Genomic DNA, 24,551 nt, shown 5'->3' on the forward strand with positions numbered 1-24,551 from the left:
GGTCCCTTCCAGCCCTACATTTTTGTGTTTCTGTGATTCCCTCCTGTAATTGTGAAGGAATTCCATCCACTTTCAGATGAGTGGAGAGAGATTATTTCAGCCAAGCTGCTCATTTATATAATTTCTTCATGTTGCTTCAGTCCCAACATTCTTCATGCTGTTTAACATAAGTGCCACGTACCACAGTTTGTGACACTTGAAGCTAAAGATGTAAAAACAAAACTAAAGTACTAGGGAGCAGTCAAATAGAAATAAGAGCAATTAGAGACAAACAGTCCCTACGGTTGCCTTTTGGGTGGTTTTTTCTTTATCTTTTCACCAAGGAATTAGTAACTTTCAGTTTCCTACATCTCAGTTTAGAGTATCTTTCTCTCATATGTGCTTATGCCAAAGAAAAAGCAATGCTTGTTATGAGAAGTCTGCTTTTAACCAGAAAAGTAAGCATAGGTGAGAGAAATAAGCCACTGTACCATTTCAAGACATCAAATATTGTGCTGTGTTTTTGGCTAAAGCAGACATCTCTGGTAGTCAAACTAAAATATAGAAAAGCATTTTTTCATTTAAAAAAAATAGGAAAAAGACCCACTAGGCTCAAGTTATTCCATTTTTTGTACATTGGAGAGACTAGAATCTGATATGAATGAGGATACAACTAGGGAAAGAGAAAATGACAGGTCCTGTTCAATAAAATGTACTGGAGCAGCCACTAGATAGAAGGATGCTGTAGTCAATTGGCCACTATGGTATCTAGCAGCCTTAAGCAAGCACAAATTGTGTGTGTATGAAATAGATTACAAAGCTTATGAAACCATATATTAATTGAATTCAGCCTCATTCAACCACATGACTCACTCTTGGAAAATACAGCTAGGCTCTGTCTTTCTTTGGGCAAAAGCCGTCATTCTCTACTCTGTTCTCTGATATATCTTCTTCCTTGTACTCAGGGTCCTGGCCACTCATAGTCTTTTCTTTGTTTCCATTGTTCTGTAACCGCTGTTTCAGTTTTCAGTGGCCCTCTAAGATTACAAATCAACAAGAGATCAAACACTTGTTAAAAACTTCAATCCTGGGGGAAGAGACATTTTCAGGGACAGTGTAAAAATGAGCATACCTTGAAATTATATGGGATCCCCTTATTGGCTTCACCCGCCCACTGCTAAAGGATCCCCCCCCAGCCTAAGGGGGGAGTCCACAGGACGTGGGAAACCAAATAATTATGGGGGACAACTAATGAACACAGGGACAGGAGTGCGGTCAAAGGAAGGGAACCTGACAGGGACACCGAGCAGAGAACCCCGGACAGCGCCCACCGCTCCTCAAAGGTGTCAAGGGAGTCAGTGGACGCCGCCCAGAGGAACTCTGTCCGGAGGCATGAACGGACAGAGGATCTGAATACAGCAGAGTAGTAGAAGGCAGATATACTGGCCACTGGATAGACTGTTCCCTGACTGACCAGAGCAGGGGCTGCTCCAGGCTAATGAGAACACCTGACTCCAGTAAACCTGCAATGAGTCAGGTGAGGCCGTTAAGCTAATCTGAACACCTGACTCTAATTAAGGCCCTCTGATACTGTAAAAGGGCTCACTCTGGTCAGGCTGAGGGAAGCCAGGGAGCTAGAGGAGAGGAAGTGAAGCTGAAGGGCTGGGTAATGAAGACAACCTCAAGCCACTGGAAAGGGAACCCTAAGGTAAGGGTGAAGAAGGTGTTAAGAGAGAGAAGTGGGAAAGCTGTGGGGAAGTGGCCCAGGGAAATGTCAACTCTGACAGTGAAAGGTCGGCTGCCAACAGCTGCTGCCATTAGGGTCCCTGGGCTGGAACCCGGAGAACGGGGGGGACCTGGGTTCCCTTGAACCTGCCACTACAGAAACACCTCCTGGTAGGGAAAGACAGGCCTCTGTCAGGACAGGAGGCTAAACTGTTTGGGAATAAACCCATAGGAACAACAGAGACTGTGGGAGTTCTCTCACCAACCTCCTTGCTGGCTTATGATGAAAAGGGCTCAGTAGATTGTAACACTGGCCCTAGAGAGAGAAGGGCTATGTGGAGGGTTGCAGTGAGCCTCTGAGGCTAGCATAAACCTCCTGGAAGCGCGGGACCCACGGGAACAAGGTCGGAGCTCTGTCACAGTGTCTTCACTGAAAGACTTATGAAAATAAGTTGCTATTTGTGTGCAGTTAACCAGTTCTTAATCATTTGTACTAATTTACTGCTTTAAAACTATGAGAGACTCAGGACCATATTTTCACACCAGATTACAACCACTTGGCACCATTCAGGTGGTATACAAAGGTATTAATCCAGCTGCAAATGTCCAAACAGGAATTCCCTTGGCATAGGGAAACTCCCTGCTGCTGCATCTCTGCCTCTGCCTGGACCTTGTGCCTCTGCCCAGCCTGTCCTGGTAGAAAAGGGCATGTCAGAGGCAAGAGAGGGGGAGTGCTTTGCTACTCCATTGTCCAGTGATGGAGAATTATGTCAGTGGCACAATTTATATCTATCTAGTAGCAACTCTGAGTTGTGTTTGGGTTGGGGGCAGCTCCTCAGAATTAGAGAACCAGAACTGGGTTCTGGATTCTACATCATTCTTTCCTAAGTGGAGCAGAGCATGGGTGCAGGAGACAATCTGGCCATTTTTCTACCCCTGTTTTATTTCAAAACAGAATTAAGTAAAAATATTTTGGTTGGTTTTAAATGCTCTTAAGATGAGATTCTGTATGCCAATTTCCTGCCTACAGAAAATGTTCTGAAAATGATTTATTCAGTGATTATTCTTATCTCTTGTGCAAATGAGTTTCCAAATCTAAGCTGGGCTCTTTTGCAAGTTCTGTCTCAAGAGGCCATAAGACTTCTCCTTTTGTCAACAATTTCACTGTGCTGGTAGATTGTGATAGTTCTGCAGGGAGAGGTGACCTGTCAAGTACCTGGGGCCAATCCCATAGAGAATTTTGAATTATCAGGGCTGAGACATTGAACTGGAGTTGTATTCATTGTAGAACCAAGATAGAGAGTGCAGCCAAGGGGAGATAGGCTCACAGCAACCTGTGTTGCTAAGCTGTTTTTGTAGCACTTACAGCTTTTTCCAGAGCATGCAGCTTTATTCATAGATCAGTTATCTTCCCGTTTTTTCCTCTCAGTTTTTTTCTGGATTAAAAAAAATATTTTCTGGGCTTTTGTCTAAGTTTTCCCCCCTTTTAATCACTTTCTGTCCCAGAAAGAACCTCTTTTTGCTGTACTGTGCAATGGCCCACATTGATGCTCACCTTTGTTTTAGAACAGGTGATTGTAGACACCAGCCCAGACTCAGTCAGTAGCTGCCTGCATGTGATGCAGTATAACTGAGTTGCAAGGGGATTCACCCCTCAGCCCATCCGGAAGCAGAGCGAGATTGCATGTGGATCTGTGCCTGCATTCCTAGGAAAGGCCAACTTGAGTTAGTGCCTAGAGAGGGCATTCCACTAGGAAGATTTCTTGGTGGGGGGCAGGGATAGCTCAATGGTTTGAGCATTGGCCTGCTAAACCCAGGATTGTGAGTTCAATCCTTGAGGGGGCCATTTAGGGATCTGGGGCAAAGATTGGGGATTGGTCCTGCTTTGAGCAGGGGGTTGGACTAGATGACCTCCTGAGGTCCCTTCCAACCTGATATTCTATGATTCTATGATGGAAACTTGTAGTTAGCCTGGAGAGCAGTCTTTGAAAGTTATAAATGCTTAGCCAGCCTTTTGCTAATTTCATTAGTTTAGATGTCCTTTGGCTCCTTCAGATGGCCAAACTCTGGATTTGTATATAAAAATCTGGGACAAAAAAAAAATCTGTTTTGTAAAGCCAATTAATACTTTGAGGCAGGCCCAAAGCTTGGGGAGATACCTGGTCACTCTAGGCAGGTTTTGTTTAGCAAGCTATTTCCATGTTTCTGCTTTTTCCCTCTCAAAAGCTCCCCGGTCCAACGTATTTCAGCAGACTTTGAAGAAGTGTCCCTGTTTTTTCTCTCCTAATGTCCCTAATTAGAGCATTCAAGTGTTGACAGGCCTGCCTATCCTGTAGACAAACAGAGGAGTCCAGAGCTGTCCATCTGGCACTTTCACCAGCACTAAATTCAAATATTAATTTAAAAGGAAAAATATTGTAGTGTTAAGTCTTAAAAACACTGAATTTGCAATGGAAGTGTTGACAGACACACACTTCTGTTCCTAAATGTTAGTTAAGGCATATGTATCTATTTAATTTTTATTCACATATTTAATTGTCCTTTTTGTGAAAGTGTGGTTGGTGCTGGAAGGGTTCTCCTAGTAACACACATCAATAGTAAACCTCTTTGAAAGACAGATTCACACTAATATACTCTGAGCATATGGTTACCTAAGGAGGAATAAAGGGTGTAGCTATCCAATAGAAAAGTGTAACATTGGCCAATCTGCTGCCCCTGCTAGCAGTTATGCCATTATATTAAATATGGTCACTGACCAGTGGATGCAGTTAGACAGGGAATCTAGCAGTGTGACAGTACAAAGAATTTTCTAAAATGAGGGAAGTGGAGAAAACTGCTAGTCTCCTTAAGAAGTGTGTGTTCCTGGAGGGGAAAAAATAAAATAAAAGCCATAGCATATGCCTGCCTACACCCAAGAAGGAGTTTGTTTCCCCAAGTAATGTTACTATGCAAGTACAGTCCAAAGTTCTTTTCACCCCCCAAATTACATTATATTTAGGGATTTGTAGAAGCACTTACAATATTTTCTAAGTTAGAAGTAATGTGAGCATCCACTTACCCATTGTATAATAGCTGTAAGCAAGCAGATAGGCCTGAAATCATTGAGAATATCTTGGTGCTGTTGCAGAGAAGTGGGGGCCTTTTTCAGTACATGTGCATTATTGTAGCTGAAATATTTCTATTTCAGGTTACCCAGTATATTTCAGATTCAACATCAGAAGATTCTGTTTTCTTTAAAGATGGTAATTAACTTTTATGTTACCTCAAAATTATTGCCTCTTGGCCTCATTCTATTGAATTAGGACTGATGCCATATGTCAAATCAGACTGCTTCTTAAAGGAGGAGCGGAGGAGGGAATTGTGGCAAGCTGAGAGCAGGGATGATAAAACATAGCCATCATCCCAGTTGGGTAAAAAGTGACTGCATAACTGTATCCAGTGTGACTTATTTTATTACTTTAAATGAGTTGAGAGCTCTCTAATGGTGCCATTCTTTCTTAACAATTTAGGTTAGTGTTGTCACTGATGTACAGTAGGCCTTCAACTGCTGATAAAGCTTAAAAAAAAAAAAGGAAGGAAAAAGATGTTCTGTTGAGAAATGAGGCAAGGGAAAAAAGGAACCAAACCAAACAAAATTCTCTCATACTCACCTTTAACTGTCCGTAGAGTTATGCAAAAAGAAAAGGAGTACTTGTGGCACCTTAGAGACTAATCCATTTATTTGAGCATAAGCTTTCTTGAGCTACAGCTCACTTCATCGGATGCATACTGTGGAAACTGCAGTTTAACATAAGCCACACTCTCAGAGGCTCGTTCACCTGCACATCCACCAATGTGATATATGCCATCATGTGCCAGCAATGCCCCTCTGCCATGTACATTGGTCAGACTGGACAGTCTCTACGTAAAAGAATAAATGGACACAAATCAGATGTCAAGAATTATAACATTCATAAACCAGTCGGAGAACACTTCAATCTCTCTGGTCACGCAATTACAGACATGAAGGTCGCTATCTTACAACAAAAAAACTTCAAATCCAGACTCCAGTGAGAAACTGCTGAATTGGAATTCATTTGCAAATTGGATACTATTAATTCAGGCTTAAATAGAGACTGGGAGTGGCTAAGTCATTATGCAAGGTAGCCTATTTCCCCTTGTTTTTTCCTTATCACACACCCCCCCCCGACGTTCTGGTTAAACTTGGATTTATGCTGGAAATGGCACACCTTGATAATCATACACATTGTAAGGAGAGTGGTCAGTTTGGATGAGCTATTACCAGCAGGAGAGTGAGTTTGTGGGGTGGGAAGGGGGGTGAGAACCTGGATTTGTGCTGGAAATGGCCCAACTTGATTATCATACACATTGTAAGGAGAGTGATCACTTTAGATAAGCTATTACCAGCAGGAGAGTGGGGTGGGAGGAGGTATTGTTTCATGGTCTCTGTGTATATAATGTCTTCTGCAGTTTCCACAGTATGCATCTGATGAAGTGAGCTGTAGCTCACAGAAGCTTATGCTCAAATAAATTGGTTAGTCTCTAAGGTGCCACAAGTACTCCTTTTCTTTTTGCGAATACAGACTAACACGGCTGTTACTCTGAAACCTGTAGAGTTATGCTGGCTCTCCCTATTTTCCCCTTGTTTATTCCACCCACCCCCCACTGTTCCTCAGACATTCTTGTCAACTGGTGGAAATGGCCCACCTTGATTATCACAAAAGGTGTCTCCCACCCCACCCCCCCACTCGCCTGCTGGTAATAGCTCACCTTAAGTGATCACTCTCGTTACAGTGTGTATGGTAACATCCATTGTTTCATGTTCTCTATGTATATAAATCTCCCCACTGTATTTTTCACTGAATGCATCCGATGAAGTGAGCTGTAGCTCATGAAAACTTATGCTCAAATACATGGGTTAGTCTCTAAGGTGCCACAAGTCCTCCTTTTCTTTTTGTGGATACAGACTAACATGGCTGCTACTCTGAAACCTAATTACACTGGCTGTCAGGTACACACTGATCTCCAGTATCAGCGAGTATCATTTTATCTATTTAACTGTACAGTCAAAAAAGAATGTGTCACATCTAAATTATTCCTTGTATTACTTTTAAAAGTTGGGGCAGGCGGGGTTTCCAAAATTCTCTTTCCAGAATGAACGTCTCCAATGCCCTAATTCAGCAGAGCATTTAAGCACATGTTTAAATTCATCTCTGTTGAGCAAATCATTTAGGCACATTGAATCAATGACATTTAAGCACATTCCCAAAGTTACACACACCCTTTGCTGAATTGGGCCTAAAAGTTCATCTATTTGTTCATTATTTATTTAATGAACGAAAATGCTGCTTCAGGTGCTCCAGTGTTCAACTGTGATTCTTTTAAAGCTGCTTTCTGATCAAATTTGAACCAAAACTACTTTTTTGGTCTGTTCTCCATGCAAAAATGTGAAATCTCTAAAAGTTTCAGAGTTTCTACTTTGGGTCTAAAGAAAGTGAACTAAGATAAAGACCTGATAGCCCACTAATGGTTATTTTTAATAATTAAAACCTTGTTTTAAACAGACTTGCATTTCATGTACTGGAAAGAATGGTGCGGTGCATTGGTTATGGCACTAACATAAGACTTGGAAGATTCAAGTCCCTGCTCCACCACCGGCTCCTTGTGTCACCTTGGACAAGTCACTTAATCTCTGTGCCTCAGTTTCTCAACTGCAAAATGAGGATGATAACACTACCCTAGCTCACAGTGGTGTTGTGAGGGTACATTGGTTAAAGATTTTGAAGCAGTCAGTTACTGTGAAAATGGGGGCCATATAAGTACCTAAATAAAATAGATTAAAAGCTTGCCAGTTTTGCATTAGATAAATAGTGGTTATTTCTGTATTTGCTGTATTGCCTAATTTTTCCCTTTGTTTACCATAGGCAACACTTAAAACTACTGGAAACACAATAGCAAAGAATAATGAGATCAAGTTATTTAGCTTTTAAGGCAGATTCTCAAATGTGATCGTGTACTACTACTTGGTCCTCCAAAATGACTAGTCATTTAAGGAAAATGTCATTATATGATTTCACATCACTCAGTTGTTGATCTGTACCTATTAACTTTGTCTATATAACCAGCTTTGTTGTGGCTGTTCGTTTTGCAGGTTATCTTGAGTTCTCTGTCAAATTAGATTTTTCATAACTAGCATTATTCTCTCACACCCAGAGCCTTTTGCACATACTCCCAATAGTTAACAAGCACATATTGCAAACATTATGTGCTCATTAGGGCAGAAGTTAGCATTGAAATTTTGAACTCAGGTAATCTGGTATTTAATTTCAGTTGGATTCCAGTTCAATTTGTCATTGGTACAGTACCACTAGCTGCACAGTAGGTTTTGCTCAAGGCTACTGTCTGTTGTTTGTTTTCCAAGGTTGCTAGCACATAGAGATAAGTGTATTCTCCTTTCAAGTTTCTGCCTTTCTATAATTATTACATTACCTCCAATTTAAAACATCCATATCCTAAACTCCCTAACTAATGAGATCCCTTATAAACAGTTTACATGTAATGGATACGTGAAACTGAGAGATTAAGTGTTTTGGATGTGAAAAAACACTTTGTAGAAAAGAGCCACTCATCACTTTATTGCCTCTTGAATGTGCAAGGTAGATATTAATGGATCTTAGTCAACCTTTGTTTTAGACCCAGCCAATTAGTTTGTTGTGAGTAGATAAAATAAAATAATCTGAGTCAACTGCAGATCACATTATTGATTTATTGTGGGGAAATGACTTTATTAGGCAGTTAATATTCATTTTTATATAAGCATGGGAAATGTTACAGGGATGCTAAACAAACACTACATGAATCTATTACAATTAATAGACTGTAAAACCAGAAGGGACTACTATGATCACCTCGTCTGAGCTCCTGCAAACCATGCCACAAAAACTCACTCAGTAAATTCTGCTTCAGACACTTAGTATGATGGTTATTGCATAGATACCAGTTACCTATTGCAGACGTATTTGTGGAGATGTAATAACTTCAGGACTAATGTTAGCATCTCATAGCCAGGATTGGGCCTGATATGTATTTGGAAAAAAATACTGGGGTTCCCAGAATCCAAACCACAGGAGACTGCAATCATGCCATGGCACTGTAGGGAAAAAACATCTGCAGCAGCCTGAGGTACGGGGAGACAGATGGGCAAAGTGGGGTAGAAGGGTATTGAGACTGAATATGGTCTGTGGCGCCCAAGTAAATATGGATCGAGTGGCCAGGAAAACGACAGATCTCAATGTACAGAAGCAGATCCTTTCCTCCATATCCTTAATTGAAGTGCCAGACGTTGGGAGGACTGTGTTTGGCCACAAGTGGGCTTTGGGGAAAGGGAACGCTCTGTACCATGGGCTGTGTGGTTTTACACTGCTGCAGATTTTGTTTTTTCACCACTTTATGCCTGCTTTTTGTCCAGCAGTATGATTAGCTATTACAGTCCATGGTGGTTGGTGATTTCTATAATTTTTTAATATAAACTTACTTGCCTTTTTTTTGTGATGTGCTACTATCGTCATCACTGAGGATACAACCAAGGATCTTTAACACCTACTCTACACCTGCAGTAGAATCTCAGTTACGAACACCTCAGGCCTGGAGGTTGTTTGTAACTTTGAAATGTTCATAACTGAACAAAACATTATCAATGTTCTTTCCAAAGTTTACAACTGAATATTGACTTAATACAGCTGTGAAACTTTACTATGCAGAAGTAAAATGCTGCTTTCTCTTAATTTTTTTAGTAGTTTGTGAAAAACAGTACTATACTGTATTAGCCTTTTTTTTTTTTTGTCTGTCTCTGCTGCTGCCTGATTGTGTACTTCCAGCTCCAAATGAGTTGTGTGGTTGACTGGTCAGTTTGTAACTCTGATGTTCATAACTCTGAGGTTCTACTGTATCATTTTGCTCTCCTGATAGGGATCTGTGCTTCAGGGATTGAACCTGCAGACCTTCCGTACCAGAAGAGTAGCATCTGTGTACCTACATACATATACATATATATGGATTTGCTAAAACAGCAGAGTTCTTGTTGGCTTGACCTTATGGGGGGGCTCCACTTATCACTTGGAAGTGCTGCTACCTGCAGATCACATGAATCTCAGTTTGATTCAGTGAGACACACACAGCATCTCCACCAGCCAAAGATATAGAAGAGGCAGTGGGGGGAAGGACAAACTCTGTCCTGAGTAATTGATTGGCTTGCAATTAAGAATGCAATAGGTGTATTGCTATATGTTCAACTGTGTTCATGTTTGAATGCCACTGTTTTGCATTATAGAGGTTTTCACTATGGGAAGGCTTTCAACCCATCCTTAAATGATAGAATCATAGGACTGGAAGGGACCTCAAGAGGTCTTCTAGTCCAGTCCCCTGCACTCAAGGTAGGATTAAGTATTATTTAGACCACCCCTGACAGGTGTTTGTCTAACCTGCTCTTAAAAATTTCCAGTGACGCATTATACAACCTCACTAGACAGTTTATTCTGTTTAGTGTGAATAAGTGTAGTTGCTTTGCAGTGCAATTAATGATGTTTAGTCTGGGCCAGATTCTAAATAAGGAACAGTGTCTGATTGAAAGGACTTCACAGTGAGGAAAATGCACTAAAGCCTGGGGAAAGGCAGGGTTGAGGGAAGTAATTCTCAGTCCCAACATGTGCTTCAAGGCCTTCTAATTCATTCTTCTAGAGCCTATCCACAGCCAGCTGCTGTAGAATCTGGGGAGTGGGAGTAAAGGATAAAGTTTGCTGCTTCCCCAAACAGGCTTGATTCCCAGGGATATGCACTATGTACAAACCCATTGGCCACAAACTGTTCATATCTACTTGGCAGTGTGGGGACGCACTGTTCTCTCTGATCACTCTGCCATGTACAAGAGGGTGTGGACTTTCTGCTACCTGGTCAACTGCTGCAGTGGCAATCCTGTTTTAACTTTGACTCATTGTACCAGAGAGCGCTCAGACTATGAGATAAACTCTGTCTGCATTCTGTTATTCTGAACATTCTGACATATGTCTGCATTCTGTTATTCTGACAGCTAGATGCAAAGGAGGGTGTTTACATTGCAAACTGTTAACTGTGGAATGTTACAAAAAGTTATTATTTTTGTTTGTTTTTAGCAGAGAATGAATTCAGTTACGAAGCAAACCCTTGAAGTAATGAAAACGTTTCCTCCTTGCTTTGGTCAGTTCAGAATTGCACTGACATTGTAGGAGAAACCTTCCTAATATCTAGAGGTGATTATACTCATTTGCCTTTATGGAAATCTCTAATGGAATGCTTTTCTGCTGCATCTCTGGATTGGCCAGGCACTGTTCCAGATTTTCTACGAAGATGATGAAACATTCGTGTTAGTCTGAATATGTGTAGGTGCTTTGTAATGCAATTAATGATGTTTGAACAAGGCTCCTGTCAACTTTTATTCTCCAACAATGAGTCTGACAGTTATACCTAATAGTAGCTTTCAAATGACTTATAAATTAAAGACTTGCAACTTTGTAAGCTTGAGGAAAAATTAAGCGATGCCTGAAATTGAGGGAAATGATGAACACTCATGGATAATGTTTTGATGGGTTATTACAGCTCAATATAAGGTGTCTTGGAATCATCTGAAGTCTCTGGATTCTTTTGTGCCCCTGTGTGATGATTTCCCCCCCAATGATGTGATTTTTCACCACTATAAAGTTGGAAGCTGGAGAGTATTAATGGCAGACTCCTACTCTGCTTGTTAAAACATGTATTATATCACCCCTCTGCTGAGATAATATAAAGGATACCAAATTCAAGAGCTACCTTAAGAACTTGATATCCGCAGTTTGTAAAGACTCAAGTGATCCCTAGATTTGACTTGTTCGGTGGCGGTGTGTAAATTGAAGGTGTGCTGCTCTTGTGACACCCCTTACTTACTGATCCAATAAAGTGGGTTTGATGGCAGCTGTGGAGATCATCATCCACCCAGGCTTTTTGCCGAGGGAAATATGCTATTAGAATATAGACATTTGTGGGGAGGGAGGAAGAAGTGGGGAAAAAAGGATGTCCGTGAATGTAGCCCAGAAAGAGGGAGATGAGTCATAGCTCCACTCAGATTCCTGAGACACAGCAGCTACAGAATAGAAATTAGTATGACTCTTTCATTTCTTTAATCTTTAAACTATTACTCCTAAAATGTGATGAGACTGAAATAGCTGCCAGCTTCAAATGCCATTTCTTATCAGTTCCTTTTAAGGTGAAGGAATTGAGTGCCAAGCTTATATCATACCAGCCCTCTTGTTTTCACTTCTTTTCCCTTGATTTGTATTATTTTATTTATTCATTGTGTATATAGTGCATAGGAATGCATAGTGCTTATAGACAAGTAAATCAGTGGCCAATCCCAGTCCTGAGGTGCTTGCAAACTAAGACACAACAAAGCAAGTGATAAGAGACAAAGGGTAGGGGAAGGGTGAGGGTTATAACAATGGAAGACAATGGGCTTCTTACATGTGCATATTGTATGTATCTATTTTTAATCTAATTAAGAAATATTTGGGGATAGTGTTTGGAAATAAGGCGTGATGGAGCTTAACGATGGAGGTGAAGCACAAAAAGTATGGGATGTGAAGGAGAATGATATTGCATGACACAGGGAGAGCCAGATTATTCCTGGCTCTTGTGTGTGGGAGGGAGAATGCAGGAAATTTTCCCTTCTGTGTAGTTGCAGTTTTTGCGCAAAGAATGCGGAGACTGCTACCTCAGGAGGACGTTCTTAATCCCAAAGGGGATGGGGTGGAAGTGGAGCCTCATTGCCCATGAACCCCACTGCACCAACTCTCAGAGCAAGTTAGGTATACTAAAGAAAGCAAGCTACATACCCTGTATACGGCCCACACACAGGGTATATCTCCAAAAATATAGACCTAGACCAGGTTCCCAAACTTGTTCCGCTGCTTGTGCAGGGAAAGCCCCTGGTGGGCTGGGCCGGTTTGTTTACTTGCCGCGTCCTCAGGTTCGGCCGATCGCGGCTCCCAGTGGCCGCAGTTCGCCGCTCCAGCTGCTGGAAGCGGTGCCCGGGCCACGCGCAAACCGCAGCCACTGGGAGCCACAATCGGCTGAACCTGTGGACACGGCAAGTAAACAAACCGGCCCGGCCCGCACAAGCGGCGGAACAAGTTTGGGAACCACTGAACTAGACTATAATCAAGGAGGATGCTCCAAGCCTAGGGAGTAGTATGAGGCAACAATAAGAAGCCAAGGAAAGTGTGGGCCCCTTACTGAATGAGGGAGGCAACCTAGTGACAGAGGATGTAGAAAAAGCTAATGTACTCAATGCTTTTTTTGCCTCTGTCTTTACGAACAAGGTCAGCTCCCATACTGCTGTACTGGGCAGCACAGCATGGGGAGGAGGTGACCAGCCCTCTGTGGAGAAAGAAGTGGTTTGGGACTATTTAGAAAAGCTGGATGAGCACAAGTCCATGGGACCGGATGCGCTTGACCGTCTCATGGTCACTGCCTCCCAGGTTCCCATCCACTTTTGCTTCCTCTACTAATTCGTCTCGGTTTGTGAGCAACAGGTCAAGATGAGCTCTGCCCCTAGTTGGTTCCTCCAGCACTTGCACCAGGAAATTGTCCCCTACACTTTCCAAAAGCTTTCTGGATTGTCTGTGCACCGCTGTATTGCTCTCCCAGCAGATATCAGGGTGATTGAAATCTCCCATGAGAACCAGGGCCTGTGATCTAGTAACTTCTGTTAGTTGCCAGAAGAAAGCCTCGTCCACCTCATCCCCCAGGTCTGGTGGTGTATAGCACTAACTCATATTAGTGACCTTTTTATTTTGCTGGATATTTGGAAAGTTCAGTCCAAACATTGTTGATGGGATAATGTATTTTCAGATATTGTGTTTTCATTTTATGAAAGATCATTTCCACTGATTGCTTTCATAGTCTCAGAAAATGTTCCTCTTTTATTACCAGTGATCCTAAATGTGTCACATAAAAATGTGTCTGAGTTTCAGAACTGGAGAAATGGAAAGAGGAAGATGTTAAGAATGTCTTTGGAAATCTGAGTAGAATTTATTTCTCTACCGTGATTGATAACAGAATTAATCATTCTTAATCAAAGAATGATAATATCAAGAGTTCCCTGCCATGTTCCAAAAATATTCCACAGAAATATTAAAATTGTTGATAGTCACTGCTCTTTATTCTAATATTGAGCTTGTGGAGCTGGAAACATAACAAAGATGTTGCCGTGGTTCATGTTTTGGGGCTTAATGAGAAGAGCCAGATGCATAACTTTTCATTTACCAATAACAATAAGTTCAAGTACAATTTCTTCAGTACTGAACTGAAAATCCACCCCAAACATTTCAGACATAGCTCCAATTCCGATTCGACAAATACTGTGGGAAATAAATACTGTTTTCAGTGGAGTCAGACATCGAAATAAAACTTTGGGTGTTCTTATTTTTGCTTTTGGTAATGGAACATTCACAATTTTTAGAGCATGTTATTTGTTATAACTCTACAAGTTTGACTGGTTTTACAAGTCTAGAAATAAACAACTGGTGGTGGTTTTCGTCCTTTGGCAAATAATGCCTATGCATAGTTCCACTGTCTTCAGAAGGATCAACATGCAAGGTCAAGGACTAACTACCTGTACAGAGTGGTTAACGAAACCAACTACATACAAAGTGCTTTCAACTGCATGGGGTAAATCTCTTTCCATTATAGTCATTCTAAATGTTACCTGTAACAAAAAATAAAAATCAGAGGAGAATGACTTTCAGGGTGTGGTATCCCTTTTTGAGTACAGTTGAGATGGACGCTTGTTTTCCCCATTGGCTAAAATACTTAATAATGGCACCGTCACTCTTTACGGAGCATGGTGTACGCGCCAATGAGTATATGTCCACACCCACGCACTAGCAAGGCTCTGAATCTGAGCAGAAGATTCTTTCCTCCTCTGATGCGGGTCATCAAAAAGCTTGATCCAGTCCACCTCGCAATGCCTTGCTCCCTCTACAAGCTGATTCGGCCAACTGGAACAGCTTTGAACATTCCTTTCTCAATCATACAGAGATTAGGATATTAAGTCAACTTGCAAGCATCCCAAAATCTGTGCAGCTGTCTGCGTCTCTTGACCAGGGGTGGGCAAACTTTCTGGCCCAAGGGCCACGTCAGGGTCAGTAAATTGCTTGCAGGGCCATGAATGTAGGGCTGGGGCAGGGGGTTGGGGTGCAGGAGGGAGTGTGGGGTGCAGGAAGGGGCTCAGGGCAAGGGGTTGGGGCAGAGGAGGGGTGCAAGGTGCAGGAGAGGTTTGGGGTGCGGACTCTAGCCCAGCGCCACTTACCTGGAGTGGCTCCGGGGTGGCAGCCGGCCCCAGTCCCGCGCTGCTCCAGGAAGCGGCTGGCACCTCGTCCCTGCCGCCCCGGGGGAGGGGGCACAGAGGGCTCCATGTGTCTGTGGGTATCTCCCCCAAAGCTCCCATTGGCCACGGTTCCCCTTTCCCGACCAGTGGGAGCTTCGCGGCAGGTACCCACAGGCAAGGGCGCAATCCCACAGGCCAGATCCAAAGCCCTGAGGGGCTGGATCTGGGCCGTGAGCTGTAGTTCGCCCACCCCTGCTCTAGACCCTTCATGAGTTTCAGAGTACAGCACACTTTTTGGTATTCTGGAATCTGGCATTTGCTCGACATGTCCAAGTCACCTGAGTCTTTTCTTACTAATTAGCATTCTCATGAATTACACACCAGCGCAAGTATCAGGGGGTATCCGTGTTAGTGTGTATCTGTAAAAACAAGAAGGAGTCCAGTGGCACCTTAAAGACTAACGGATTAATTTGGGCATAAGCTTTCATGGTTAAAAAGAAGTGGTCTTTTAACCACGAAAGCTTATGCCCACATAAATCTGTTAGTGTTTAAATTGCCACCAGACTCCTCCTTGTTTTTATGGACAGCAGCACAATTTAGCACTTCCACATTTGTCACCTTGTCTTGCCATCTTATTCCAAGAATTTTACTCAAGCATCTGATATGAAAACTGTTTAGTCTTTTGGTATGTTTGGCATAAGTCGTCCATGTTTCTGAGCCATATAGGAGAGTGAGTAAAATTCATGCCTCATAAATACAGATTTTCACTTTAGTTGACAATTTGTTATTGTTCCAGGCTCTGTCTTGCAAAAATCCAGAGCATTTAGAACAAGTCTGCAGATGATGCATGAGGAAAAATAGAACCCACTACACTCTGTCATGGCTACATTGGTTTTTCAGGGCTAACAGGAGAGGACGAAATAGTAAAAAAAAAATTTGGCCGGGGGGGTGGGGTTTAGCAAAGTAAGTAGCTACAGCTGAGCCTCCCACAAGGAGCAGGTCTTTTGAGTAAAGCAACATTTTACATGCTAATTTCTGACCATAACTATTCTTCAGTGTGGAAAGAGGTAAATCTGTTTAGTTCCTTCTTTATTGTTGTTCTTAAATATGGCTCTGTAGAGTGTAGACTTTGAATGTCTGTGATGAAAATAGGACTTGTCAAACAGCTAATAGAGTAAAGGTTGAACTTTGCTGGCTAAGACCATCTAATCCAAACGCAAACATGTTTCTCAGCTTTTCTTTGCATAATAGGAGAGGTGGGGAGACTTTTACTCTTTGTGTGTGTGTGTGTGTGTGTTTGACACTAACGGCACTTGAACATTATGACAGCTCTTACAGTATACACTGAAATCGTTGCCTTAAAAGGAACTTTCTTACTGGGGAATAGTTTCCCATATAAATCCATTTACCTTTCACATGTTTCTAATAATTTTCCTTGCCTTTTATGCTAATTGTTGAATAGACTTATTATTCAAGACAGGATATTCTCTGTCACAGCTTATCTACTTCTACTTAAAATAGAAAGATGTGCTGTTATATTTCTAAAAAGCTGCTGCAACAAAACTACATCACATAGAAATAAATCCAACTTCTCAAAATCAGGTTCACTGTGTCTGAGCTGTACTATCTTCTAGATTATGCTTGGTGCTGGGACCATGTTTTTCTCTGGTTTTACAGCATGGGCCACAATGGTGCTTAATATATAATAATCCTGCATGCAAGTCTAATGCTGAATTTGAGACATCAGGGAAAAAACACTCTGTTTGCACTGCATAATCAAGCCAGAGATTATAGCTGCGGGGAAACCAAGGTTATAGGCATCTTATAAATACCTAAGGTAGATGGACAGAGAGAGATCTGCAATAATACTAAGCAAAAACACATTTCTTTTGGGGTTAATGTTTCCCGTATTTTTTCTAATGAAAAAGTGCTTTCCTTTTAAAGCAAATAAAATTATATGGCAGAAGACAATGACAGGGAAAAAAAGAGGGATCTGATGCCTGACTAGAGCAGAAGACTAGGAAGTCAGGACTTGTCAGGTCCTGTTGTTTGTTGTGCTGCTGAGTAGCTGTGTGACTTTGGGCAAATTCCTTAACCTCTCTGTTTTGCCAACTACAAAATTAAGATAATAAAATATATCCCACAAATCGTAAAGATACCAGCATTTGAAAATATTTAATTAGGAGCACTTTGGAAGGAGAAATGCAATGGAGTAGACGAACGTTTTACCAGAACAGAAGAAAAACATTTTTTTTCCCTTTAAAAAGGGTGGGGAAGGAGCAGTTATTCTTCCTAGAGACAGCAAATTGGGAGGCCTAATCAATATTATAAAGCACTTTGAATTCCTCAAATAGTAATTCTAAATCGGAACATTTTTAAAAAATTATGTTCATAAACCCTTGTACACCTTTTTATTCATTTATGTTTTAAATAGATATGTAATATGGGCCAAATTTACTCCATTGTTTTCAAAAGCATACCCCTGAGGATAAATATGGCCTGCGTGTGTAGCAACCTACTATAATATAAACTGTATGTGAGTATTGAATATGTATAATATAAAGTATGGTGTGTTTGTGTGTGTCTGAGTGCATTATTTATTTTTAATTTGTTAAAATACCTAAAAAAAAAAAAAAACCCATTTAACCCAGTACTACTGAGCACACTTTAGTTTCTATCCAAAGATCAGGATCTTCAGCTCTGAATACTAGAATTTCAAACTAAATATAGTTAACCAGATAACATGAATGCTCCAGACAAAATAGATATTTTATAGTTGGGTTCCTAAAGCATTCATTAGCTTCCACCTGCTTGCTTCAAATCACAAATCTTATAATGTAAGACTTCAAAATCGGTAGGTGTTTTTAGGTCAAGGAGAATCTGGTTCTTTTCCCAGTGCTGTACTTCTGTGTGACAGTTTGGTGACAAGACGAAGGATACCAGGGGAAAAAAAAGATGATAATGCAATGTGACAGCAAGTGAGGATGATATGTACCAAAAATAACAACAGAGAGGTTTTTAGGATAATGCACTGTCTGGAAAAGAACTGCAGACTTTTTTTTTTTTTTTACAAAAATGATCTATTCTACTGAGAGTTATTGTACTAGGGTAGGCATGCTGCAGCAAAAAAAGAGGGAAAAAAGGGCGGTAATGTGTCCCATGAGACATCTTACAGCAGTTTCTTAAAGCATAGTCTTTAACTACTTCATTAGAGGTTCTCCCTTTCCCTCTGTTCCTTACAATTTTGTGTCCCAGACAACAGATATTCTATCATGTTCTTGCCTTGTGTTTGGTAGCATTTCTATTGCTGTGCCTTAGGCTAGCAGGCTACTATGTTTTTGCTGTGTGACCCTTAGGGTATGCAGTCCTTTCCTTTGGACAGCTGCCTCAGTCCAATCCCTTCTACATCAGGCTGTGTTTTGAAAGCACTACCCTTTCAGAATTCTTTTCTAATTTGAACCTTGTTGGCCCATAGGACTCTACCACACTCTAGTCCATACGCCTCTCAGTTTCTCCTCCCCTTTTTTGTTTTTCTTAGTTATGCTCTTGCTTGGTTTGTCCATTGCATGTATTATGTTTGTTTGTTTTTGATTACTACTGTCTGACTGGGCAGAACCATGGGGTCCTTTGCAGAGAGTGGGTGCTATATAAATAGTATATTTATTTGTGTATGACCCAATTCAAAATTTTCAGCTGCTTCACTTTGATTCCACCTAGTGTGACAGGATGTGCACGTGTTCACACCTTACACACTAGTGTAATAGTTTTCTATAAGGCATGTCTTGTAAGTTATTCATTGAAAACTCAAAATTTGCTGGTCAGTATCGTCCTGATAAAATGTGCGTGGCAACATGGTATATAATGTTTAAGATTTCTCTGTGTGATGTTATTAACTCATGTTCCAAACCCTACAGTCCTGCACAAACAAGTCTGTCCTACACAAAGGAATATGTGCTCTAGGTAATTTGCATTTAAGCAGCAAACAGGGTCATCAAGTAGGATAGGAAACCAAGAAAAGCTCAACCAGGTGAGAAAAACCAGCAGGGAAGATCCTTACACATTGACTCTTTGTCTCCTAGTGACCATCTGGAAATGTTTTGCAAGAGAGGGACTGACACTATAAAAAGGAGTGACAAACACCCCAAACACCCCCCTCCCTGTCCATTACATTCACTGAACCTGTAGGGACAAAGAAAGCATTCGCTGGATTCTGGGGGAGGGGTCCTGATCCACAGAGTGTGGTCAGTAATCTACTGAAAGGACATAGTGGGAAATTTTGCTTGAATCTAATATAGTTTGTTAGGCATTAGTACGTATTTTCTTTATTTTTCTTGTAACCATTTCTGACTTTTATGCCTTATTACTTGAATTCACTTAAAACTATCTCCTTGTCGCTAATAAACTTGCTTTATTGTTTTATCTAATCCAGTATATTTAAATTGAAGTGTTTGGGTAACTTCTTTAGGGTGACAAGTTGTGTGCATACTCTTCTCTTAAAGGAATAATGGACGTTTATTGTCCAGGAGAGGGCTGGGCAGCACAGGACATACATTTCTGGGGAGAAATCTAAGACAAGGGATGTGTTAGGGTCACCCTGCAGTATAACTGAGGCTGGTGAGAGCCAGAGTAAAACCTAAGTGTGGCTGCAGTTACGCACAGATGTTCAGGGTGTGGCTTGCATTCTGGAAGGCTTTGTGAGTGGCCCCTGTGGGAGCGTCTTCAGCAAGACATTGTTAAGCAGCCAAGGTTGCAGGGCATAAGACACCACTGCTTATTAGTCTTTATTGTACCCTGATATGTCACACCTGGCCAACTAGTTTTTGTAACAGGGCAATGAGTCTGTTAGTCTACTGGTTTCTGATCTTCAAATAGAAACCAAAGGAGTCTGATACAAACCCTCAAAGACCCTTAAAGAGTTCTAAGAGATGAATTATACCTTTCCTGAAAGTGAGGGATTAATATCGGTGACTAGAGCCATGAATATGTTGTATGATTGGGTTGTACAAAATTTGCGCATACATCTCAATCCACACGTGCAGCAATATCTGCTGATCCAGTTCCAAGACTTTCCTTAGCTGGAACTGCTGCAATCAGGTCAAAGAGTGGAAGAGTTTCTAATGTGAACAAAGAGTTGTCAGAGACATGATTTCATCAGCGGTTTAAAAATGATTTTTGTTTGTTTTTCTTTATCCCATTTCTTACTGGAGATATAGTGTAACTTCTCCTGTAAGAAACGGGATAAAGAAAAACAAACAATATATATATATGATAAAATATGGGTCCCATTACATTTTGTCAATAAATAGCCTGATAGTTTATTTATGACCATTGTGAAAAGTACCAAAACAAAATGCATTCTGGCATTGTGTTATTCATGAACTCCCTCTTTTTAACATGAAGGTGGATAATTCACTATTGCATATTGCATGCACTTGACCCAAAAAGGAGATCCTTTTTTTCCTTATCCGTATTTTACTTTTGAATTGCCAGACAATTCATCATTCATATATTAACATGCAAATGTGTGACCTACAAATCTTCCTTTCTGAATTATGCACTCCTTATGCTTTCCAACTCATGAAAAAGAAAGTAGTTTAGTGGGGAAATGGTAAAGCATTCATGCAGTTCTTGGGTTTTTTTTTTCACTGAAGAGGCAAAAAAGAAGGAAATGACTGTATGAATAAAGTTCTCTCATGCTGGTGCAGTAGCAGTGTACTACCTGAGGGGGCAGAATTAGGAATCATCCAAGTGATTAAGGTTAAGGAAATAGTATAGCCTGAGTATATTGCAGAGTTAATACACTTGGCCTCCTGGCACAAGAGTGCTGCTTCTGCTCTCAGATAATTATACCAACTAGTTATGCCTCAAGAAATAAGCTGATCATAAAAAGTTCAGAAAGATATTTTTCATTGTTTATAAAATTGCAGTTGGCTAGGTGTCTCTTTTTTTTTTCTTTGCCTTCAGTGAAGGGCAAAAATTGGTCACTGATTACTAGTAGGATGGTAGGATGATATTTTTGGATTTTTATTGGTAAATGTCTGTACGTGTCGATTTCACTCAACACACAAACTGATGGGGAAAGTATTTCCATCAATGAGAATCATAATTTACATATAAGCAAAGTAAAAATAAACTTCAGTATTATCTGCTGAAATGATAAAAAAAATAAAAATTGAATTCTGCTAAGCCTATCTATTGGTCACTGTTAGAATTAGGTAGACGTACTTTCCTCCAGATGAGGTTTTATAGTGGGAGGAAGGACTACCAGAATGTATAGGATTTCACAGAAATATCACAAATTATGGCAGTCCTTGGCAAGAGATGTTCCTCTGAAACACATGTATATGGCCAGCATCTTTAAAGATCTCCTTGCATGTACAGTGTGCTGCCATATATATGTGCTGTGGTTGATTTTATAAAATATGCTGCAGTGCATGTGGTGTGTTTGGAGGCGAGGATTGGACAATAAGGAGTAATTTGAGCCCTCTTCTCCCTAGTTAGGTGCAGTTCTGCTGCCCAAGTAGGGAGGATTGATGCAGGGGAGTCATAAAATGGATATGTCCCAAAACTTTTTACCTCACCCGCCCCTTACTCCTGTCCACGCCCCTGCTCCGCGGAGCCGGGGCCATGGCTCTGGGAGGAGGGGACAAGGTGTAAGGGGGCTAAGACTGGGGCCATAGCTGGGGGCAGAGGCAGGAGTGGAGTCTCAGCTGGCAGCCAGTGCCTTGGGCCTGGGGCCAGCGGCTGAGGCCAGGAGTGGAGCCATGGACATGGGACCAGGATTCTGGGGAGGGGCCAGGACCAGAAGCGGAGCTGGGTGGCATTCCCTCTGTGCCTTCTGTGTGGGCTGGCCCGGACCCTGGCTGTGCCCTTCCAAATGTTCCTCCAGGCCCCTCTAAGGGGGGTGTGCCCCACAGATTGGGGACCTCTGCCCAAGGGGCATGGAGAGCTGTTCCCTGTGAGATCCCTATGTGGTATTATGCCGAGTGGGAGGAGGAAGGGCTGGAGAATCTCTTGCTGAATTCGTCTTCCTGTCTTCCCTACCCTTCCCTTGGAGGGGCAAATGGCCTCCCACCATTTGTCTTCCTCTTCCCCTCCCATGTTGGCATGACTGCAGGACTAGATGCTGGGAAAAAGGTATGCCAACTGAAGTAAATCTGATTAATTTTGTTTTGTTTAAAACATTTCACTGGGCCAATCTATTCACAAATATCAACTTTTGTGTTAAATTTTGTGTGTGTGTGTGTGTGTGTGTTTAAACACAGCCCTCACATATTAACAATATCAATAGTGAAAATATGCCTGCTTTTACTCTTTTGGCTTTCTTCTGGGGAAAACAAAAAATACAGAGGATGAAATTGCACTGACGGAACTACACAGTGGGCATCATATATCAAAGGGGAGAGGAAAAGCTTCATATTTGTTAATTTTGTGCACAACTTAGATGAAAAATGTGAAAAGTGATAATGAATTAGAATAACAAATAGCATCCAGCATTAAAAAGTGACTAATCATCGTCTGGGAAGCAAGTAAAACAGAATTATGTTGCAACTTGATTTCACTGAATATTTTACAACAGTTCATCTTTCTTGTTTCAACTAGAAGAATGTTTGGTGGATGATGTCAAAGTCTCTGTTTGGACTTAGTGTGAAACAGCTTATAAAAAGGAAAAACACTGCTTCAGGATCTCTAAGTGTTGGAATGTTAGAGATGAGTGTGCAGATTCTGCTCTTTGTGTTTCTGCCTCAAATATTTGTATTTATTTACTGTATTTGGGGTTCTAATTTTCAGAAGTGCTGAAAGCCCATAACTACAATAGAAGTCAGTGGGGCATACTGTATAGGTTTGCAGTATTTCTGAAAATCGGGACCCTGGTTTTCTCATGGTTTGTTAGATCAGTCCTACTAATGGCTGCCTAAGGCAAAAAGAATCCCATGAAAAACACTACTATTCAGAGATTCAAGTTTATACAGACTTACTCAAATACAGAGGGACACTGATTTATTTGTGCTCTTGAAGAACCCCACATGCTCAGATGGAAGTTCTAGTGTCTTGACTTAAAGGGAATTGTTCCGAGATAGTTTAATATTTCTGAAGAGAAAAGTGCCTGAATTCTTTTTCTGTTGAAAGTTGGCTTTACTAAAATACCCCAGTAGTGTGAAATTCCACAGTTAGAAAATGAAAGCTTGATTGTATTATTGTAAGCAATTGGCCTCTTGGAAGCTGTCCATTTAGATGATGAATATGATTTGCTATTGAATATAGTTGTTATTGAAGATGAAATATATAAAAAACAACACAAACCTCCCCACAAAAAAGCAAATGCTTGTTCAAGGCATTAGCAGCTTATTAAATCTCTTTGTTGTCTTTAGGGGAAAAAATGCTACTTTTAAAATTAGGCATAGTTTATGTTCTGGATCTTAGCAAATTGCATACTGGAGGGAAATTTTGAGATGAGAATTATAACTTCAGTCAAGACATGGATGTATATTTAGACTTGGAAGGATTAGATTTTTTTATCAGTAAATATTGGTAAACATTAATTCCACCATACACACACATACACGGACAAAAATATTTCCATCAATAATAATTGAAATTTACAAATAAGCAAAGTAGGAAAATGCTTCTTGAGAACTTATTAGAGTTTGATTTAAGGATTTTTACTTCGTATATTTTGATGTGACAATACTAACAGTTATAAAGCTTTAACCTTTTGAATCTTAACAATTACTGTCATTAAATAATTGTCTGCCCTCTGTTGTCTGACCCCTCCAATAATTTCTCACAACTGTAAAATTGATTTAAAAAAATTTAAAAAATGAAAAGCCATTTTTTTTGCAACTGGGACAATTTAAATGGATAAAATTGAGAAAAAATATTTAAAATAAACATTGATATTCATCAGAATTATGAAAATTAAAAATTGAATGCAGCCAAGCCTACTTCTGTTAGTCTGCAGAATGGGGTCACTGTATCTAAGCTCTGCCATTCTTTCTAAAAGACTATGCAGATCCCTGTGTGGAAGGCCAGAAAACTCAGAGTTGAAATTCCTAGAATTTCCTTCAGATCATTTGGTCAGGGAGACAGGATTTGTTCCCCGCAGAAAAGGCAGTTAGCAAAATCCAGAGACTTTCCTGTTGATTTTAGGGTATTTGTCCATCTGATATTCCCCAAGCCACTGCACCTCACACCCAACGCACTCAGTGGCAGCATAGCTTCCTCTTAAGTCATGCAGCCATGACAGAGGAGAAGAATGAGGGGGGATTTGATAGCTGCTTTCAGCTACCTGAGAGGTGGTTCCAGAGAGGATGGTTCTAGACTATTCTCAGTGGTAGAAGAGGACAGGACAAGGAGTAATGGTCTCAAGTTGCAGTGGGGGAGGTTTAGGTTGGATATTAGGAAAAACTTTTTCACTAGGAGGGTGGTGAAACACTGGCAAGCGTTACCTAGG

The 24,551-nt window shown here is 40.9% G+C and overlaps 1 protein-coding gene across 13 annotated transcripts in view; it reads left to right on the plus strand.

Moving 5' to 3' along the window:
* The window catches only part of TENM2 (teneurin transmembrane protein 2), an 806,981-nt gene that overhangs the window by 396,862 nt on the left and 385,568 nt on the right, over positions 1-24,551 (plus strand). The window lies entirely within an intron of this gene.

Source organism: Eretmochelys imbricata, chromosome 8 (genome assembly GCF_965152235.1).
Source record: "Eretmochelys imbricata isolate rEreImb1 chromosome 8, rEreImb1.hap1, whole genome shotgun sequence".
Taxonomy (NCBI): Eukaryota; Metazoa; Chordata; order Testudines; family Cheloniidae; genus Eretmochelys; species Eretmochelys imbricata.